Source organism: Leptonychotes weddellii, chromosome X, assembly GCF_054177405.1.
Source record: "Leptonychotes weddellii isolate Sample4059 chromosome X, ASM5417740v2, whole genome shotgun sequence".
Lineage (NCBI taxonomy): Eukaryota > Metazoa > Chordata > Mammalia > Carnivora > Phocidae > Leptonychotes > Leptonychotes weddellii.
The window spans coordinates 105499751-105522818 of NC_138385.1; the positions used below are offsets into that span (position 1 = coordinate 105499751).

Consider the following 23068-nt stretch of genomic DNA (forward strand, 5'->3'; position numbering starts at 1 on the left):
CTCCGGGCGCGCTCGGGGGTCGTGAGCGCCGCGCCCCGCGCCCCCGCGCGCCCCCCGCCCGCCCGCGCGCCCCGCCGGGGCCATGCAGTCGCTCATCTCGCCGGTGACCAAGGCGATCTTGGTGGCCCTCTTCATCTTCGCCATCCTGCTCATCCTCTACGTGATCCTCTGGTACATCTGCCGCGATGTGGACTGCGACCACGGGATCTGAGCCCCGCGGCGCCCGGGCCCCGCCGCGCTGAGGGCGCCCCGCCCCGAGGGCCGCCGCGCCGGGCATGGGGGCCGCGCGCCCCCCGCCCCGGGCCCCGCCGCGCGCCCGCCGCCGCCGCCGGGCCGTGACCTTCAGGGACGGAGCGCGGAGAGCGGGTGAGTGCACGCGGGCGGGGAGCCGCAACTTCGCCAGGGCGCGGGGTGCGGGCGCGGGACCGTCCCCGGGTGGGCGCTGCGCCCGGACTTCCCGCGGGGCTCCGGGGGGCCGTTCCCGGCGGGTCCCGCCCGCGCTTGGGGTCCGAGGACGCGGGGCGCGCCAGCCTCGGGCGCCACCTGCGCCGCGTGGGAACGGACTCGCGGGGGGCCCGGGGCGTGCCGCGCGCTGCCCGCTCCCCGGGGCCTCGTCCGAGGGCGCGGGGACCCGGGCGCTTAGGTCCCCACCCCCAGGCAGCCCCGCACGGCTGAGCGGCCAGACTGGGGGGCCCCGCGATCGCCAGCCGGCGCCGCTGAGGGGCACCTCCGACGAGCAATTGCAAACAAAACTGAAAACAGGTCGGAAGGTGGGTGCGCCCTGCTCACACCGCCCCGGGAGGGGGGCCCCCCGGGAGGGAGTCGAAAGCTCAGGAAGGGGGCTCGCTTCCCCGTCCCCGCACCCCTGCCCGGGAGGAGAGCGACAGATGGGACAAAAAGGAAGCTTTTACCCTCCACCAAGTGCGCCGGAGCAAGTTTGTGACTTAAATAAATAGCTCGTTAGCGAGAAAAATGCCTCCCTTTGAAGGCTGGTCTGCAAACACAACCTGTGAGGAAAAACACCCAGTTTAAAACAGGCTGCCAATTTATGCGTCTGCAGAGACCGGGATGTCTTCCTGGGTAATCAGGGCAAGCCGGGGATGTGGGTCCTGGCTCTCCTATGGGAGCTGTCCCCCTACCACCCCACCCCCGGGGTTGGGGCTTGCCAAATTCTGTTTTGTGCCATGCACTCTCCTTATTCTCTTCCTATCCACGACTTCCAGCCACTTGAGGGTTAAGGAGACGGAAAAAACGCAGAGACTCCTTATCCCCGGGAACCTTCTTCGGAAGCCCAAGGGGGACCAGACTGTCAGATAGGGTGTGTTTTGGGGCGGCTAGGGGGTGTGTGTGGGGGGATTAGGGCTGGCGCCAGTGTGGTTTTCCTCCTGTAGTTAATGCTGGTGTGGAGACGCCGAGGGATCTTGCAACAGGGGAAGGCATGTTTCCAGGATCCGGTGTGTGGGGAGGAGGAGGACGAGAGGATGGGAGGCCCATTTTCAAGATAAGGAACAGTATTTGAGAGAATGCAAAAAGGCTTGCAAAGACCTCCCCCCAACCATGTCACCAGTGGAAATGCATTCCTAATGGATTTTGTGGAGCTGACCAGATAGAGTCTCCTGTGATATACAGTGTGTATCTTTAGAAGGCCCTGCCCAGAACCCAGTATCTCCCCAAGGTCCCCCCCCATACACAGACACATACACACCTCCAGCTCAAATTCCCAAAGACAACTCAGTCCCAAACAACCCCGAGGTACCAGAACAGAGTATTTGTGATGGATTTTGGAGGCCACACGGTGCTGCAGGTACTAGGTGCAATGAGCTTAGCAGGCACAGCCTAGGAGCTTGGCGACCACATTCCAGAATGCGGGGCCCTGGCATGATTCCCACAGAGGAGGAAAGGCCAGTGGAGCTCCACACGTCTGCATCCCACACACAGCACGTGAATCAGGATCCAAAATTATACCAAACACATACCCTGTGGGCTCAGCAGTTGGGAAACGGGAGACAGACACCAACATCAGATGCGTGGCTCTGGGGTGAGCCTCCCCGGAGGAAATTGCGGGTGGAGGGGGTTGGGGGAGGAGGGAGCTTGGTCACTACCGGGAGGGACATGAAAACACAGTGACAATTAAAATAGTTGAAAATTACATAACTGACAGCAGCCAGGATTTTTCCATGTGGCCGGGTGGTCAGTCCACACGGCTAATTATGTGAACACTACTACACACACAATAGTTGATGCTCTCTTTAAATCGGGTGATACAGAGCAGTGTTTATTCAGTTTGCCAGAGAATGCCTCCCCATCGATTAGGGGCTTAGCCGTGGACGATTAAGGGAAATACCCCTGCCTAATAGTCATGACCACCTGCACTGACAGGTTCTAAGAACGCCACATAGGATTCCGGAATTCAAACTGCAAGGCACACAGGGTAAAGGACGCTCTTCCTAGGGGACAGGAATCCCCACCATACACAGACCCCAAGTTGCCCACCATAGGACCAGAACCCCATAGGCAAGATGCATCAGAATCACCCACATTCACAGAGCCCCTTTGGGATCTGCAGAAGCCCTTCCCAGATGGTGTCCCTCTGGATCATTGTCACCGTCCCGGGGAAGAGGTCAGGGCATCCCAAACATTCCCCATGTCAGGTGCAGAAACTAAGGCAGGTGGAGGTGGTTTCCTGCCCAAGGTCACACAGCTGGGATGTGCAGAGTCGTCCCTGGTCAAAATGACAGATTCCCACCGGCAGCTTCAGACTGGAGATGGGGTGCATGTCTTGCTCACATGAGACCTTTCTCTGCTTCTGTTAAATGAATGCCCGGTTCCCTATCATGTCCATCAGGGGACATTCTCATCCATCGACTCTCCCACTGAGCCTCTAGATCATGCTGACCATTTGGGGATCTCACACCTAAAACAAAACCAAACAAAACAAAACAACAAAAACAAAACAACAAAAAAACAAAAAACGGGGGAAGTGCATCTATATCAAAACCCTCAACATCCCTTAAAAACCAGTCTCGGGTCCTGTAACATGAACCCTGAATCAAAGTAGAAGGATGATCTGGAAAAAAGCCGGAAACGGTGTCTCAAGATGGAAATATCAGTACAATGTCCCACCTTCCTCATTTTCTATGGGCAACCAGATACTGAGTGGATTTTGCACCACTGCCAGAACAAAAACAAAAACAAAACAAAACAAAAACCAAAAACCAGAAAGCATGGTTTCCTATAAATAACAATTATATCTCATAGTTCAGAGTGAGGGACTAAGTACAAGACGCGGGGTTAAAAGGATGGGGTTTACACTGCATTTCGTCGTCCTTGCAGCAACATGAATATAATTATTATCCCAATTACACGGAGGGGAAATGTGAGACCACAGAAGAAAGGTTATATAACTTTCCCAAGATCACAAGAAAATCAATCCTCGATCGTCTCTGGGCTGTTGACCCACACGCACGCACTTGTGGGGTGTGTGTGTGTGTAAATAAAATCTCACATCTGTTGCCTTTCCAAAAAAGTTTTCAATTCCATTTCTGTTTTCAGCTGCTTATTCGGGTTTACCAATCATATTTCTCTTTTAAGTTTTTTTTTATGGATTACGAAATAACTACTGTATATTTCTAGGTAGTGCACACACGGGTTTCAGTTGGAAAAAATAAACAACTTTGGACCTATTTCTTCACTAATATGGATAACTGGCATGCAAATGGGGGGAAAATGAATTTAAGAGTGTGCCCGTGTTTTGGAAGCTGGTGGTCATGTTTCTGGTGCAAGGAAAAAAAACACAAATACTTTATGTATTTGAAACAGAGTATGTATATGAGCCCCGAGTGAATCAGGCTTTGGATCCTGTGTAGTTTAGGGACCCTTCCCCGAACTGGAGGGTCATGTGTCTCTCCTGCATCCTTCCCAAACTGGAGGGTCTCCAACGGGGCAAAGAGGGGCAACCTGGGATCCTCAGCTTCTTTGGAAGAATAATTAGTAGAAATAAGTATATTTGATCTGCTTACAAATATCAGATGAGAGAAAGCAGAATATCCAGAACCCAGGACCAGGGGGATGTGGGCGACATTTACAAAGAGGCTGGTCGTCCATCGGATGAGAGCAAACTTCCTCAAAGTTATAATTGAGGAAGAGACCACTAGTCCACGTACGAGAACCACGCGTCCCCGATAGGCAGGCTTCTCTGGCAGAAGTGAACGTTTTAAAATTCAAGCTAAGTGAGGGGGGAAAAGAATAGGTAGGCAATCTGATCCTTGCTTCCAAACTTATGTTCAGTTTAAGCAAGAAATGCAACCCTGTCAGATGATTCCCGGAGACCTCTCACCGTGGCAAGATCCTCTTGTGTCTTCCCGTGCGAGCCCCACGTCACAGATGTTCACGTTTAAGCTGGGCTGCATTGCAGATGCCTCTAACAAATGCGGGCAGGCAGAAAGGTCGCAGAGAGCTCGAAGGTGCTTGGCAGGGGAGAAGAGCCAGTCCGTGTCGCAGCTCCAAGTTGCTCCTCTGTGTCAAGCTCTTGAGAGCGTGCAACAGAACGTGGACGTGGGTCTGAGCCTGGAAAGGGGCTGCAGGGCATGGGAGGCAGGTGAGGTGCAGAAACATGCAGCTGCCTGTCTTCCCCATCCCTGTGTCCCCAGAGCCAGCCAGTCGGCAATCCCCTGGGCAGGGATGGGAATCCAACAAGAATCCGGGGAGCAGAACAATCCCGTGCAATGAGCCACACGCCTCATGTGCCTTGTGAGTCATTCCCGTTCCAAAAAGATCGTGCTCCTGTAAGCCCCCCACCCCACGTTTGGTCTAGCGACACCCAACAACAGGTAATAAGGTGGCTATGGGAACTTCTGACCCCGTGCCCTCACCAGGAGCTGCTGGCTTCTTCCAGAGGAGACTTCCAGAGAGGGGGCTGTCTGTCCCTGGCGGGGACACACCCACGTCGTGTGGCTCCCGTCTCTGAAAGGTGCGGTGGCATCTTTCAAGCCGCGCCAGCCCTGCCGTGAGTCCCCACACACAGGTGCGTGCATTTCCCTCCAGGCAGAGTCCAGGAGCTTTGCAAAAACCGAAGCCTCCTTCGGAGCCAAGCCAGGGCCAGGGGAATGAGTTTGGAAGCCAATTTGATAAATGCGGCTTTTAAGCTCCAATGTGTGTGACCGTAAGGGAAGGGCTAGGCAGGGCTTGGAGGCCATTCCAAAAGAGTTCCAAAAATACCGTGAAGCATTAACGCTCCTTTGAATCTGCAGGTGGCCCGGGAGGGAAAGGTCAAGCACACTTGTTTCGTAAATGCTCCATTCACACGTTCCCTCCAAGTAGGAGTTGTGGGGCCTGGGAGCAAGGACCAGGCATGCACTGAGCACCGCCTGTGGGGTGAAGACTATTTCCCATGATTCTTACACACACCCTGGAGTGTGCTGTCAAGTTTTCCTGTGCGTGGGTGAAACCCCAGCCCAGCCTCTACGGTAAGGAGCTGTGTCCTATGGGGTCTGGAGGCCAGGCTTCCAGGGGTCTGCAGTGGTTCTTTGTACACCATTGTGCGCCATTCACCATCTGAGCAGACTGAACCTTGTGTTCCATCTGCCTTCACCTCCGTGGGACCCACTGTACGAGTAAGTACACCCATGGAGCGGTGGCGTTTGCACAAACACAGTGATGGGTGCCATAGGTAGACCATCCCCAGAGACGATCATGGAGCTCCATCAGAAGAAATGGACGACGCCATCAAGGGGAAGCCCATCCTTGACGTCTCCCAATGTGTGATGGTCTGCACACAGCGCACGGGCATGTCACTCTTTCTTCCTACGTTACCACCACGTTTGGGGCGTGCGAATACAACCGCTGTGACAACTAAATGACTTAATCGCCTAATATCTCACCGTTTACCGTTTTGACACCCATAGAGTGAGTCTCGCGGGGATGACAACAACGGGAAAGTCAGATGTCATCACCTGGCAGCAAAAAATTCCAAGACAACAACAACAACAAGAAAAAACAAGAGGGTCAACTGAATAAGGTGGTAAAGGCAGGCAGGTAGAAATGCAACAATGAACCCTTCCTGAAACAAATGTATCCTTCCCGAAGCAAATGTTTCAAACGGGGTACAGAGTGTAGACTTTGGTTGTGGGGAATGGAATGCTAACAAGCCAACATACAAGGTTGCCTCTGAGCAGTCAGGAATGAGGTGGTGAGCATGCTGGAGTATTTGTGTTTGCTCGTGTGCAGTTCATTGGCGAGGAATAGCGAGGGAACCTGGACAGCGACACCCAGCTGGACTGAGCCAAATGCGCACATGCACACCCACGTCTGTCATCATAAATTTTGTCCATCCTGGACCACCTGCCCCTCCCCTTCATGGTGACAAGCCGAAACCCTCCAGATGTCCAACCCCACAAACAAACGGCATCCAGGTACACGGCCCCATTCATGGTGGTGCTCCCTGGTCTCTTACGCACTGAGTACTTGCAAATCCATGCCACCCCTCGCTGAGACTCCTATTTCTTTTTTCCCATATGTCAGTGAGAAATTTCTCGGGTGTTGTGACCCTAATGCCGTATCCCTGTAAACTCTTTGGTTTTTATTGCAGATTTGCATAGCACCGTGATTTCAAGAAACATACACATTGCCATATTGCAGAACGGATTGACCCTAGACACTTTCCTTTGGTTTTATTTATTTTCTTTTAATTTCCTGCTTTTTTCTTTAGGCAGGTTGGCCAGGGCCGTGGATCCTCATGCTCCAGGGAAGCTAAAGTCTCATTGTGAAAAACAGGAATTAGCAGCTTGTGGCTTTTCCTCTGTTTGGCGGTTCTTTCTCTCCTTTGTCATTTACTTGTGTTTCTAGGGTGCACAGCCATGAGGAGGGGCTGTCTTATACCAAAGGAATTATATTTAGGAAATAATTATTCTTCTCCTGGAATAAAAAAAGTCCCCTAGGCCCGGTCTCCCGGACTCGCGGTTTTATTTAGTCCAGCGTGCTATAAAGAGAAACTGCTTTCTCTCCGAGCCGGGTGACCTGTTTTGGGGCCTACATTTCCCCACTCCTGGCGGCATCCCCAGTGGAGGGAACTTCAGCCAACCGCGTCTCTATCTGCGAACAAAGCAAAAACGAGGGAGGTCCAGATACTAACCTAGAAATCATCTGGGGTGCCCCGTTTAGTCATCATTTGGATTCCGGAATGATGGTTTCTCTCTTGATCCCAATGGTCATTTCCTGGGGTATATTTTTGGCTGGCGATTTAGTGGGCTCAAGGAGTAAGATGTGCGATGGCAATCTCTAACAAAAGTTTCATTCTCTGCAGGAATACTGATCATTATCACACAGAGGGATTTTGTGTGTGTGTGCGTGTGTGTGCGCGTGTGTGTGTGTGTGTGTGCTTGCATGTTTGGACAAAGACAAAACAAAATTTGTGTGTAAGTCAAAGGGATGGGTATCACGTTAAACATTCTTTTTTTTTTTTTAAGATTATTTATTTATTTATTTATTTGAGAGAGCAAGAGAGCATGAGCAGTAGGGAGGGACAGAAGGAGATGGAGAAACAGACTCCCCACTGAGCAGGGAGCCTGATGCGGGGCTTGATCCCAGGACTCTGGGATCATGACCTGAGCCAAAGGCAGACGTTTAGCTGACTGAGCCACCCAGGCGTCCCACACATTAAACATTCTCATCCAGTTCTCGGACGGTTATCCGAGAACTATGGGTCCCTATGCAAAAATGCATTGAGATAATTTGTCAAGGAAAGAAATCAATGAAACTCCCAGTTGGGAGGAAATGGTAGAACTGGAAATTAGGAGGTGGGGCCACCTGCTCTAGCGTTTGGGGTAGTGGGAAATCATGTCACGTTACTGCTGTGGTCTGGGGCTTGCAGACTGGAATCAGCACAGCCACAGGTGGGCGGGGTGGGGTTGGAGGGAGCCCCCTGCCCATATGCAACCCAGATGTTCTCAGGAGGAGGATCTTGCACCAATTTGAGAGGCTGCTCCAATTCTGAGATGTTGCATTTGAGACAAAGAGGTCAGAACACAGCTGAATGATAAAAAAGAGGCATGAACCAGATTTGGTCATTCCCGTGGCCCACCGTGATGCCATTCTGTTGTTCCAGAGGGTACAGCCAACCCCAGGCTCCAGGCCTGGCTCTGATATGATAACATCTGCATTCGCTTCCCATGGTTGTCATGACCTCTCATCACAAATGTAGCACCCTACAACACCAGCAAAATCAAGGTGTTGGCAGCCCTGGTTCTTTGTGGAGGTTCTAAGAGAGGATCTTTCCTTGCCTCTTCCAGTCTCTGGAGGTGGCTGAATTCCTTGGATCATCACCACACCATCTCTCCTTCCTCTGATGCTCTTGCTTCCCTCTGATAAGGACCATGGCTGGGACAGTGGGACCACCTGGACACCCCAGGATCACCTCCCCATCTCACATCCTTCACTACATCTGTAGCATATCATACCCTTTGCCGTATAAGGCAACATCCACAGGTTCCAGGAATTAGGACCTCCTATCTTTGGGGGGCCATTATGTAATACCGCATTCTGAGGACTTCCATCAAATTAATCCTTTAACAATGCTATTTCTGGCCAAGTGGCAGGTTCCAAATCACGATGTGTTGGAAGAGTCAGCCCTTGACCAGGAAAGTTTCCAGGAAACTAGATAGTCACTTCAAAGTGGCTAAAAATGAGCAAAAGCCAGAAGAGCAGCTAGAAAAATGGTTTCTAGTAGTGAAGTGGTGATCAGCCCTGGCTACTCAGTGGGAGTCCTTGGACTGTTGTAAAAAAACACCTTTGTCGGGGCACCTGGGTGGCTCAGTCGTTAAGCGTCTGCCTTCGGTTCAGGTCATGATCCCAGGGTCCTGGGATCGAGCCCCGCATTGGGCTCCCTGCTCCGCGGGAAGCCTGCTTCTCCCTCTCTCACTTCCCCTGGTTGTGTTCCCTCTCTCTCTGTGTCTCTCTCTGTCAAATAAATAAGTAAAATCTTTAGGGCGCCTGGGTGGCTCAGTCGTTAAGCGTCTGCCTTCGGCTCAGGTCATGATCCCAGGGTCCTGGGATCGAGCCCCACGTCGGGCTCCCTGCTCGGCGGGAAGCCTGCTTCTCCCTCTCCCACTCCCCCTGCTTGTGTTCCCTCTCTCGCTGTGTCTCTCTCTGTCAAATAAATAAAATCTTAAAAAGAAAAGAAAAGAAATACCTTTGTCTTTGTCCCACCCTCCCAGAGTCCGAGGGGCGGAGGTTTACATGCCCGTGGGGGATGTGGTGAGCTCTGAGTGGTGGCCCACACATGGATGGGACTTCATGAGTGTGGTCTTCCTCCCACCTGTGGACAACAGTGTGGACCCACTTACATAGCCCCAGCAGGGACAAGACAAACATCGTTTCAAGATGGTGCAACCATCCGAGGGCCTCCATCTGGGGACAGCTGGGAGGGGACCACAGGTTCACAAAGGTAGACAAGACAAACAGTGCTTCCTACAGGGTCAGAGAAGAGGAATCCAACCAAGAACAGAATGGGTGAGGAGGGAGAAAGCTCTAGACCCACTCTGTCTGATACGGGAGCCACCACCGACATGTGGCTACCAAGCACTTGGAGGTAGCTACATTCACTGAGGCCTGGGTTTTATAATTGTATTGAATCTTAATTGATTTAAATGCCAATAGTCTCATGGCTAGCGGCTACCATATTGGATAGCAGAGCTAGAATTTTGCTTTATATGCTATTCGACTCAATCATTGTATGAATCTGCTAGAAATACCATAATTAAAGTACCGTAGACCAGGGGGCTCAAACATTTATTGTTCCTAGTCCTGGAGGTTGAAAGTCTGCAATCCAGGTGGGGCCAAGGCTGGTTTCTCCTGAGGCCTCTGTCCTGGGCGTGTAGACGCCATGTTCTCCCCGTGTCCTCACGTGGTCGCCCCTCTGCGCATGTCTGCATGGTCATCCCCTCTTCTTACGAGGACCCCAGTCCTATTGGATTAGGATCTATGCCCAGTGACCTCATATTACCTTAATCCTCTCTTTAAAGAACGCATATCCCGATACAGTCCCATTTTGAGGTCCTGGGGCTTAGAGCTTCAACATGGGAATTTTTGAGGGGGACTAAATTCACCCTACAGTAGTCTGTTAAACCTTTCCTGAGCTCCTTCCATATTCCAGGACCTATTTCCCAGATGTTGCTCCTACTCTCTGAGTGTAAATTCCCGGTTGGGGAGATGGCAAGGTTATTTGATAATAGCGGTACATTTCGATCCCTGCTGGAACAGAAGTCTGGGCAGGATGCCACGGAACACCTGGTAGACAGACCGCTCGGTGTCTGTGCTACAGAAACATGGTGTTGGAACCCAAGTAGGACCAGGGCAGGAAGTGGCGGGGAGGCTTCTCTGGGGACGTGACCCTTGACTGAGCCCTGAAGGGAAAGGAACAGTTCTCCCGAGTGTGTTCCAGGTAGAGAAAGAGCGTACTCACGTGCACACACATACACTCCATGCCCCAGGGCAGGAAGCTCTGCAGTATAGCTTGTACTCCGCAGATCAGGTCCAGGAGTGACTGAGACTTCATCATCACCCCCAAGGTAATGCCACCTGGAAGAAGGAGGGGCCCCCAGGCAATGGGTCTGGCTTGGTCCCCCATGTTCAGAACATCCCATCTGGGAAAAACATTGTGCCACTTTCTGCTAGAAGTGGAGGGGCTGGTGGTCAATGGGGGTGAGAGTGGGGGCAGCTGCCCGCCTGGCCAAGTGTCCTCAGAGAACATTATCAACCATCTGGTTGTTTTCTAAATGTGGAATTATTGACCAAAACTATTCCTGGTTGGGGGACATGCCCATACAACCTGACTGGGTTTACACATGACCAAAGGATCTGCTTGTTGCATGGAGAGTTGGTTTTTTGGGTGACCTGAGAATAGCAGGGACCCGGAGTGCCCCATTATGCTGCATGGAATGTCTCCTAAAGCTTCAAACACCCCAGATGGCCAGATCTTGGTTCTATTTGGTTCAGCCATATGCAGAATAGAAATAATCCACCAATGGAAAATTTTATTTATGAAGACCCATGTCAAGCCTCCTCCTGCCATTTTTGTTAAGGTAAATTCCAAACTTTATTTGGATATCACTAGTTCTTCCCTAATGCCCTTGATCTGTCCCAGAATCCCTTCCAGGACACAATATTTCTTTATTTCTCATGTCTCCTGAGGTTCCTCTTGGCTGTGACCCTTCTTGGGCAGTTTTCCAAGGAATTTCTCAGATTTCTTGTTCTGGAGGACCTTCACAGCTTTGAGGAGGACTGATCAGGCATTTTGTAGGATGTCTGCTATGGGGACTGGTCTGATGTTTTTGCCACGAACAGATTGGGTGGTTGGTTTTTGAGAGGAAGACCACAGAGATGAAATGCCATTTTCAGCACTTTTTATCAAAGGTGCCTACTATCCACATGACTTATCACTATGGGTTTTGGTCGTGGTCACCTGGCTGAGGTGGTATTGGTCCAGCTTCTCCCCCTCTTCCCATACCTTTTGGAAGGATGTCACCACATGCAGCACACACTTAAGGAGTAGGAGTTTACCTTCTTGAGGGTGGAGTCCCTACATAAACTATTTGGAATTCTTTTGCATGGGACATGGATCTCCTCTCCCTCATCTATCGGTATATGCAATGATGTATTTACATCAGTATGGACTCATGTGGCTATTTATTTTACATGTTGGGTTACAACCCACTGGCATTTCATTGTTATTCTCAAACTGGTGCAGTGTTGGCCATTGGGATCTCTTTCAGGCTGGCTTCTGCATCCCTTTGACAAGTACCCATATATTTTGGCTTTTGAACATCTCCTTGCTTTCTAGGACTACAAGATGCTCCAGGCACAATCTGTGTCTTCTAAGCCCTAGTCCTAGAATTAGCTACTTCTCCAGGGAGCCCCAGTTTCTTTAATTTGAGCATGTATCAGGAACCAAGATGTGGATGCTGGGTGAAGTGGCTTCTCAGCAGCAATGAATACGTTTAGGTTTGTTTGCTCACTATTTTCCCCCTTACACTTTTGTTTTCTCTCTTTCTCTTTCTACCTATTAAGGGCCCCTGAAGGGACGGAGCACTCTGGTGGCTGTGGAGCCTTTGTTCACCTGTTCTCCAGGTACGAGCCAAGAGGTTATGAGAACATCTCCATCGTGGGCCACCAGCAGGCCAGGACTCCAATGTAGAGGGGCGGATCCCTGGAGGTCACTGCTCAGCCCTTTTCTGGAGACTGCCAGCCAGCATGCCATCCCAGTGGCACTGTGGGGGTAAAGGGTGGGGTGACCACCAGTGAGGATGAAGGCCATCCCCCTGTCACTCATCTTGCCAAGCCATTACCAGGCGGTCAGGACTCACGGGCAGTGTATCCTCCGGGACCAATGCTGACATCTGTAACCTCCACCCACCCTTGTGGTCCCATCCAGCCATCCCTGCCCACCCGCCTGGCCCACTCTGTTGTGAAGTTCTCATCAGCCTTCCCCTTGTGCCTAGTCGTAACTCACAGGGACTCCAACGCCCGTAGGGCAGCCCATCGGAAGTGTCTCCTCTTATTCCCGGCTAGAGACTTCCAGAGGACAATCAGCTTCAGGTTATACCACCGATAAGGTAGGCACAATGGGGGCCTGATCCACGTCATCTCAGAAGCAATCCAGTGCTTTCTGACCTTCTCCTGTTTGCAGAGCAAACGCTCCAAGGAAGAGACACAAGGAAGATGCCATCCTCCTTGTGGACAAATATTTTTGTTAGTCTGTTGCAAGGAGAAGAAACCATGTTCTGGAAGAAATGAATAACCCCATAAGACACAGACTGGAGACTTTGCACGTGGAATAAGAGAGTTATGGAACATTCTAGAAACACACCTAGCATTAGTTACATTTGGACTCTCCACAATGCATCAGGCACTTTCTCAACGGCATCATGTGGTAAGAGTTGCATTGCCTTAGTCCGACCACCACGAAGGACTTTGAGCTCTTTCTCCTCGGCTTTGTTTCAAACCTGAGGGAAACACAATGACAATTCAGGGGGGCCCTGCCACGCGGGGCATGTACGTCTCCATGAATGTACTTGGCGGTGTGCAACCCGGCAACGCCCACCCTCCCCCCATCCTGTCCATATGCACCCTGGTGAGCATTTTATACACCCTCCTCAAACACTACCATCATTCTGTCTCGCAGGTGTGATGTATGGCGCCCTCCGTGTTGTCCCATCATAGCTTCTGCCTCCCCACGCGGAGGGAGCAACAAAGACAAAGCTGAGACGTTATGGCTATTCCAGAAAATAAAATATTTTTGAAACCGCACGGCATCGGTCCGGATCTTTGTCTCATTATGGTTAACAAACCTGTGGCAGCCATGCTCGCCAGCATGGTCGCGCTTGGGGAGCACAGAGAATCCACTGTCCCTGCAGACGGGCAGGGACAGGAAGGTGTTTATCACATGAGGTTGGCATCGTCTAGTCTCTGTGTGTTCTGCAGAATGAGACACCTCTCAAATGCTTTTGATAGGTGTGAAAAGGTGTTGTTTCTATTAAAACAACCACGACGAAAAAGCAACGGCAAGCACTTGTTAGGATTTTAACACAGGAACTCTTCTGAGGTCATTTTCCTAAATGAGGACTGGTTTCTCCATATCAGGAAGCCCCTCCCCTCCGGCCCTGCCCTGGATAACTGCCCAGGCCGACTGCCCTCTGTTTTCATTGGGCATGTGCCTGATTTCTGAGCGACACACCCTCTGCCCTGTAAGATGCAAAGTAGGCTCTCAACTCAACCTAGAACAGGGCAGAAGGACTAATGAATGGAGCTGGAAACGTACATATATCAAGTGCAATTTCAATTGGGTGAAGGAAAAAACAATAACTGTTGTGTTTAGAATGCATTTATTTTACTATTAATCCAAAGAAGGAAAATATGGGGGAAAAGCTGGGCTAAGGGATAATTTCTGTGGTCTACACTCATTCCCAGGAAAAGGATCCAGGGTTGGAAGGGGCTGGGTGGGGGGCACCATGTTCCCTTTGGAAAGAGGCTTCAGAATCTTGATACGGGGGATGGCTCATCGAAGGTAGCAGGTGACATGGTCAAGAAGTGGCTGCTTTGGTGGTCACATAGGGGATTTGTCAGGAATTAGTGCCCAAGCTTTAGGACGGATGGAGTCCTGGACATAGCCAGCCCCTTCGCCATGTTTTGGGGTGCACTGTACTAAGACCCCCGGGAAGGCCTGAATGTGGAGAATCCTCAGTGGTACCCTACATGTCATGAGCATTATGCAATTCAGATTCCCCTACTTTCCATGAGTGTGGGAGAAGGTGGGACAATCCCCTGGGTCGGGGAGTCTTAGCTAAAAGCATGGCATAGAATCAGGCTTCACTGGCTTACACCCAGCTTTGGGCAGCTCATCAGTGGGATACCCGGCTGTGCCCAATCTAAAACATGAAGATGGAGGGATGGGAGGATGGGGTAACTGGGTGATGGACATTAAGGAGGACACATGATGGAATGAGCACTGGGTGTTGTATGCAACTGATGAATCACAAAACTCTACCTCTGAAACAAGTAATACACCATATGTTAATTAATTGAATTTAAATTTTTAAAAAATTTAAAAAACAGGAAGATAATAATAATACGATGCCTACTGCATGGGGTCATTGTGATAAGTACGTTAATATACGTAGATTGTCTTTAAGGACTATGGCCTGATGTAAATTCCCGACACATGCCAGCGACCATTATTCTGAAGGTTTTCAGTTCACCAAGGAACAAAGTTAGAAAAAATAGATGTTTGACCTTGTTGAATTAAGAGGGCAGGATTGTCTCATTAAGTCACGGGCTGTAAGTTTATCCAGGCATGCTAGCTAACAAGATAAGAATTTACACTCCTCTCTGAAACCTTACCTTAAAAAATAAAAAAGAGAAAAGATCTTAGACCTTGTCTAAAAATCTGAATGGCAAAGGGATGTTTCTCTTTCTAAATGGAAAAGACTGTCAGAGTTGTGTTTGCTCTGGCCGAGGTGATAGGATGGCAAGACAGTTATCTTTGAGATTCACACGGAAACTCTTGGCTACAGTATGCTCACTACACTTGCCAAAAGCTGTAGAAATGATGAAGGTTAAGGCAAACCGTGAACGTGATTCTTAGTAAGCGTCTGGTGCCTATATTGGTAGTTGGGAGAAAAAAATGTTTAAAATCAAGAGTATTAGTACATTTTGTAAAAGCTCAATGTTCTGGGAGAAGCGAAGAGAAAACATGCTCACACGTTCCTCCCTTACTTTACAGATGAAGAGGGGGAAGGATCCAGTTTCCAGAATCGATTCTAGAGAGTCAAGCAAGGCATTAATCTGCCATAAGTATTTCCACTTAGCACAGGCTCTGTGGTAAGATAAAGATACCTAAAAAATATGTCATCAACACAATGTAATAGCGCTACCAGGACAGATATAACCTCATTGACTCCTTCTCACCCCTTCGAGGGAGGGAGGGATGCTCTTGATCTTTTATAGATTGGGGAGTTGATGAATGGAAGTTGCTTGGCCTGGGTAAGCATTAGCTAGGAGCAGGTGTGATTCAAACTCCTGGGTGTCCCACTGCAGGACCCATGTGTTAATCCCCACGATATTCTCACTTGCTCTTTAGTTGATTTTGCTCACCAGTCTGAGTGGGGACAGCTCATTGTTCTTCTGTTTGGCACACAGTTATTTATCTTCCCCATTTTGATTGACATGCGCACTTCGTGTGTGTGTGTGTGTGTGTGTGTGTGTGTGTGTGTATGTCTTACCATTCCAGATACCTGTGGGCTCCTGTGTCTCATCTTGGATGAGATGTAAGTGTAAAATTGGGATCATTTAGTTTAAAACTCTAAGGAATTTACAGAGTTTTCCGTTGGAAAACGACTATCCTTGTTTTTGAGCCACTCAAGAGTTATGTCCTCAAGTACATTTGAGGGGACACATTTAATGACTACTTGTTCCATTGTGGTATCATGTACTGAGCTCTCACTAGGCCATCTAGACCCAGACTTTCTCACAAAATCTCCAGGACAATCCTGTGAAATGGGTGCTATGGATCTCTCTGCTTTAAGGACATGACAGAGGAGGAGCAGAGCGGTTGAACTGCATGCCTAAGATAACACAGCTTGTACCTGGGGCTCCTGAAACAGCATACCTACTCCTAACCTCTGCATGGGACCAGCAAATAGCCTGAAGGATGGAAAGGGATGGGCAGCAAACCATGAAGTTGAGACTCTTTCATCTATCCATCTACCCACTCATCTACTTACCCAACTATCTATCCATTCATCCAGCCATCCACTAATTCATCCATCTACCCACCAATCCATCCATCCATCCATCCATCCATCCATCCACCCATCCATCCATCCATCCATCTTTGCATCCATCACCCATCTATCTTTCCATCCATTCATTCATCCACTCATCCATTTTTCCATCCACCATCCATCCATCTACCCACTAATCCATCCACCCACCATACCACCTATCTGTCCATCCATTCACCCATCTTTCCATCCATCACCCATCTATCCTTCCTTCCATCCATCCATCCATCCATAAACCTATACATTTTTCCATCCTTCATCCATCCATCCATTCATTCATCCATCTACCCACCAATCCATCCACCCACCATACCATCCATCTGTCCATCCATCCATCACCCACCTATCCTACTATCCATTCATCCATCCACCCACCGACCCACTTACCTGTCTATCCACCCATTTATCCATCCATCCACCCATCCAACCATCCATCCATCCATCCATCTATTCACCCATCTTTCCAACCATCACTCATCCATCCATCCACCCACTGACCCACCCATCCATCCATCTATCTATCTATTCATCCATCCTTTACTTTCTGAAATCAAACACTACACCCATGTATATTCAGGCCTACTTCAATACCTGACATAGCCTGGAGAATCATTAAATAATAAATGCACCCATGAATGAATGAATTGGCTTAGTCTGGATCATTCTGCAGACAATTTATGGGTGTATTCTTATTTTCACCAAGGAATAAACCCAAAGGAAGAGAACAACTTGGTTGGAAAAGACCTGTGTTCCCAGTTGCATTGAGGGGAATCATATTCCCCTGGAGAGAGAGCCAAGCTCATGATGGAAAGAAATCACAAAACATATTTTGCACAGGATGTGTTGATCTCTTTACAGTTCTCTCTGCTTAGCTTTGTGTTCCAGAGACAATTAGATTCCAACGAGTTTCCATGACTTTATATGCAAGAGATTAAATTCTGGCCACATGTAATTAGTTCAAAAGTTATGGTTCATAAATAACACTAAAGAGAGGCATTATATTCTCCTGACGGTTCAGGAAATTGGAAACGGTGGATTGCAATACTGAATGTTACTCACTGACAAGACGGTGGGTAACATTCTCAGCCAAGTTCCCAACAACTGAGCACATCCCACTCTAGAAATCTGGAAAGCGGAGGAATCCTGTTTATTCTCCAGTGTTGACAAATGTCTGAACAAGTCTGAGATACTTTATATTTGAAACGTCACTCATTTCATAATGCCTGGAAGACATGCTTTTTATTTCTTATATATCTTTATATTATCACATCTTTGTTTTTAGAATCTCCACCTCATAGCATCTTTGACCATGGCTTGCTGTATCAAACAACCAATTACCCAGGATTAAATTAATTATTCCACACAACTGAGGTGGACAGATGCAAGAAAGACAGTGAAAGGTGGCCCTATTAGCATCTAGACGCTGGAGAATTCCAACATCACCCACTAGCATTGGCAAGCAACCACCTCCAGACTTTTGCTTTTTAAAGCCCACGTCCTGAGCCCTCTGGGCCTCTGGGCAAATGCACTTTGCTCTGTGCAGAATCCAGCTCCGGATATCCTCTGCAGAACTCTGCAGGGAGCACCCCATGCAGACTCTGCCTCTTTCCACAACGGGTTCTAAAAACCATCAGCTCCACGACACTCGTTTTTAAAATTTAATGAAATTTTTAAAATTCCTTTTGTACCTTTGTTTGCTGTTTACATAACGGATTACTTAGCACTGATTTGTTTTTCCTTAAAGTCCCTCTTCCCTCCATTATTTACTAACCCCTATTTTGTAACTATTTTTCCTCGGTTTGATCTATGACAGGGATACACCACACACAAGTACACAGAAGAAGGCGGTAAGATTTCACAGGTGCATATTGTTGATGGCTTCTGGGAACACTAATATGTTTGAGCGATCCATCTGGGGTGTTCACCTCGTCTTCTCTGATGCATTGCTTGGCCATCTGCATTTCATACTGCGGGTCAGGCAAGTGGCTTTTGCACGCTCCATCCCCATCTCCGGAGTTAAGCAGACTTAGGTGCCACTCTGCTACAATTTCCAGCCCAGCTTGTCTTCTGCAGTGTGTTTTCACAAATAACCACCCATATTGTATAAAGGCTTTGTCCCAGGGAACCAGTCAAGAATGAACCAAACTTCTCTGCCCCTGAATTTCCAGTGAACTCTGAAATGGCTGGCCCTTCTTGCTGAAGCTTGCAGATGCAAAGAAGCGATGTTCAGTGACTGAGCAATGATTCTGCTGGAAAGTTGTAAGTTTAGGCAAAGAATATGGGACAGTCCTCCAAAGATCCAGGTTGCAACACAGCTCAGCACCACGCGGCTTTGGGCAAGATGCTCCATCACAAAATGGTTTCTTATTTTGTTGGATAGTTTGTGTTTGTTATTTTGTGAGGTCGGGACATGCTATGTTTGCTTGACACTTCACAGCTACCCACATATGGCTCTTTATTTGATTACCCTATTAATCTTATTTTCTAGGCAAGGAAGTGTCCCCATTTCCAGTGGAAAGCACCGTGGCTCAGAGTCTATAACTCTTACAAGACCAGTGAGTGGTAGAGCTACGGGAATTCTTTTTTTATTTTAAGATTTTATTTATTTCTTTATTTGAGAGAGACAGCCAGGGAAGGGGCAGAGAGGGAGGGAGAGGAGAGAGAATGAATCTTGGGCAGACTCCGTGCTGAGTGTGGAGCCCAATGCGGGGCTCATTCTCACAACCTTGAGTTCACAACCTGAGTCAAAACCAAGAGTCAGACGCTTAACCAACTGAGCCATCCAGGTGCCTCGAGCCAGGGCAATTCTCACCCATGATGAGTTCAGAACACACTTCTGAATTTCCAGAATACCTATTCTAAATTTTGAGGAACAAGAAATCCTTTGTCCCCTCGTTGTTAACCCAATGTTCTCTCCTTATGTGGTAGGAAGAATGATGGCCTCCAAAGACATCCATATCCTGTTCCCCTCGTGGGAGATGGAAACATGTCCCCAAATATATCCACATTTTAATCCCCACGTGGCAAACAGACTAATGTCCCCAAACACGTCCATGTCCCGATGCCCATGTGGTGGTCCTGTGATACTGATTTTAAACTTTTGATTTAAGCCACAAAGCTGGTGATCATTTGTTTCAGCAACCAGAGGAGACTAATACACTTCTCTTAAACTTTAACAGATCAGAACAAATATCATTCTAGAGGCCCCCTTTCCAGGTCATAATGTGCATGCAAATCAGGGGTCTTGTTAACCACAGAATCAGCTTGAGCAGGTCCGGATGGGACCAAGATGCTGTGTTTCTAACCAACTCCCAGGCAATGCTGGGGCTGCTGGTTCAGGGACCCCACTTTGAGCTATGAGGTCAAAGCTACTTTTCAGCATGGTTTTTATCCTTCAAAAAGTGGTAGATAGAATAATGTCCCTACAGTTCCCCCAGGGTTCCTTAGGGTGGGCAGGTCAAGGGAACCTCAATGGTAGACTCCAAACTCATTCTCAGACACTGGTGAGTTTGTCCAGGTCCTGGAAAATGCTCATCGTTGTCCCAAAGCTTCTTGGACAATTTAACCATGAGAGGGTGAGCTCTAGTTCCCTATTAATTGAAATTGTAGATATGCCCTGACAAGCAAAACGATTCGAAAATTAATTATTGGACGTTTTCCTGGGCCGAAGCCTACAATTTTCAGAGCGTGTCACGCATTCTCAGATTTAATTTTTCCCAAAGACAGAGGTGTTACAGGTTTTCCAATGTCACCTGCATGTCTTCCAGAAATAGTATGGTTCAGAGGGGAAGGTATAGGAACATGTGTATCGCATGCATAATTTCTAGGACCTGCACATAGATTTAGAAGAAACTCCTCGACCTCCTGTTTTCACTGTCCTTTAAATTCAGTGATCAGAAGGAAGGGCCACGTTCTTTCTTGTAGATACTTCCTGTAGCACATTTTTGTCACAAGGTGCCAAGGCTATGCGTCCAGACTGGCCTGGAGCTCTTCCGGGTTTCAGCACCGCACACATAAACATGGAATGCAAAGCTCACATCACCTTCTTAAGTATTCTGGACATACGCAGGACTTCCGGAAAGTCATAAAAACTTTGTTGTAGATGTAAGAGACTTTTCTTGGAGGCATGAAAGAAAACCATTACTTCAGGAAGAATACTCTCTGATAACAAAAGATTTTAGCATATGAAAAGGTTCATATATATATATATATATATATATTTAAGATGTATGTGTGTGTCTATCTTATATTTCACTTTAGGGCACATGGTGTATGTTCATTACCACGTACAGCTTCCTTGGGAAAGGCATTCTACTCTTGCCCAATTAGTATCTACTCAACTATATGAGCAGTATTATTAGTCTACCAGGTAACAAGCTGAGGATTTTAATGGTTTTAGTCTCTGGGATCCAATCTGATCGAGATGTTAATAACATGACCCAAGCCAACAAAGCAACCTGTAGTCAAGTATGTTGGAATAGTACCATAATATCCTTTCCTCAGGGAAGATTTCATTGCATTTCAGCAAATAAATTTAAAAAATAGGAGGCTTTTTGCTGAAATGAAGAGCTCACCTCTTGTAGACCAGCGTTTGTTACATATTTTGGTCATAGAGCCTTTGTTATTCCCCACTAGCCCTGCAATTTGTGATTTGTGTTAGAAGGAATTGCTCAACAGAGTTTGGAAAACACCAAAGTCAGTGATAGAAGATAATCTGGTAATTCACACTGGAAGGCGTGTGAACTCACTGCTCATTGGTGGCGCCCATTAATGTGCTTCTTTCCGTAGACCATGCACCTTACCTGATCTACACCCACCCTGGTGCTAACGAGACTCTTAGCCCCAGGTTCTGTAAGTACGTGCTTTTATTTGCAAAAGGTTCACGTGGCCACTATCAAACAAACATACATGAAAATATTTAATAAACATCCCTCTCTTTTTAAAACACCCCACTCGTGTGCTTAACTGTGACTCCTTCCAATACACATGACCCATGTTTCTTAGAACAATGGATACACCGTTGCACCTCTGAATTAATTTTTATAAGATCTTGGGGAGTCACTGAATCCCTATATCAAAATAAGTGCCATTCTTTTTCTTTTTATCTTGCACAAAGGTTTCCTACTTCTTTACAGCTGAATGCAATTTCTTCCTTGACACAATTTTCTCACATAATTAGCTTATTAGTCTGGCTGACCAGATATACAGGTTATAGACTAAGAATGACACATTTTCCTCCAAGGAGAATAGCATTACGAGGGGAAAAGTATGTGGGATCCAGAAGCCAATGCAGGGTGACAGGTGTGGATGAAGCTTGTCTGTGACTTTAGGAGACCAGACACAAGTGACATGCCAGGTCTCCATCCTGTGACACTTTTGGTGCAATTTACCCATGCACACTCTTAAATATTCCTTGGAGATGCTCATGGGCCACCACGTCTTCAGTCTCATGAAATCTTTCCAGGCAATGTCAACCTCCTTCTGGTATTCCCACTGTATTTTGCATGCACAGGTGGCCCCTGGACACAGCACCTGAACTGATTTACCTGTGCTTGCATGGGGATAGTAACAGTGGACAGCAGCTCTGTGCAGTGCCAGGTGGAAGCTCCGTCCAGCCCTGGGAGCATGTCCTGTTCACACTTTCTCCCTCACATCTCTTAATGCAACCATGACACTCTGCAACTCTTTACTCAAGTGGGTATCCAAAGGAGTCTGTGATGCTCAGGGTCACATCTCCTAATGCAAGCATGACACTCCTCAGCCTCTCACTCAACCCAATGGGCATCTGAGGGAGTCTGTGATGCTGAGCGGGGGGCTCACATCTCCTAATGCAACTATTACACTCCTCAGTTTCTCACTCAACCCAACAGGCATCCCAGGGAGTCTGTGATGCTGGGGGTCACATCTCCTAAAGCAACCATGACACTCCTCAGCTTCTCACTCAACCCAACGGGCATCCCAGGGAGTCTGTGATGCTGGGGGTCACATCTCCTAAAGCAACCATGACACTCTGCACCTTCTCACTCAACCCAACGGGCATCCCAGGGAGTCTGTGATGCTGGGGTCACATCTCCTAAAGCAACCATGACACTCTGCACCTTCTCACTCAACCCAACAGGCATCCCAGGGAGTCTGTGATGCTGGGGGTCACATAGGAGCTGAGGGGGTGACACCCACGCTTGTTTGGTGTGTCTGGAATAAATATACTTAGTGTCTATGAAGGAGAAGGATTCCATCTGCCATGAGGCATGGGTATCTAAAGAAGGAGCTTTTCACCCAATCAGATCAATGCATTATCTGGCTTTGGTAGGCAAGCCTTTTGCAAAATCCAAGTGCTTTGTCCTGTTCCCCCCGTGTATCATGAGTGGTGCCAGAAAGCTTCTGATAACTGAATGCATCTTTGCAAGGGGCACACCACCATGAGCTCTGCACCAAACGGAACGGATGTGTGCTCTGGCGTCACCTAATGGAGTCTCCTGCATGGTCCATGTGCTCACGTGGGGCAGAGGAGAGACTCTGGGTTTGCAGATGATGCCTAGAGTGTCACCGTTCTGCTCAAACAGGCAGAGAGCTTTGTTTGCAAAGACAAGGCTCCAGCCTTCCAACGACCCTATGTGCCTAGAAAAACGTTCTCAGGGAAGGAATGAAGGAAAGAAAGAAGGAAGGAGGCCCCAGATGTGCAAACTGGGAAGAGTCTCCAGGATCTATAGGATCTGGGAATGTTGCTAGAGAGTCAT

General features: G+C 48.4%; 1 long non-coding RNA gene across 1 annotated transcript; it reads left to right on the forward strand.

The window, feature by feature from the left end:
* Positions 1 to 296: 296 nt before the first annotated feature.
* Positions 297 to 13299, forward strand: LOC145717995 (uncharacterized). The gene is made up of 2 exons (XR_014141520.1): positions 297 to 366; positions 12061 to 13299. It is a non-coding gene; the product is annotated as an uncharacterized LOC145717995 (long non-coding RNA).
* Positions 13300 to 23068: the final 9769 nt, after the last annotated feature.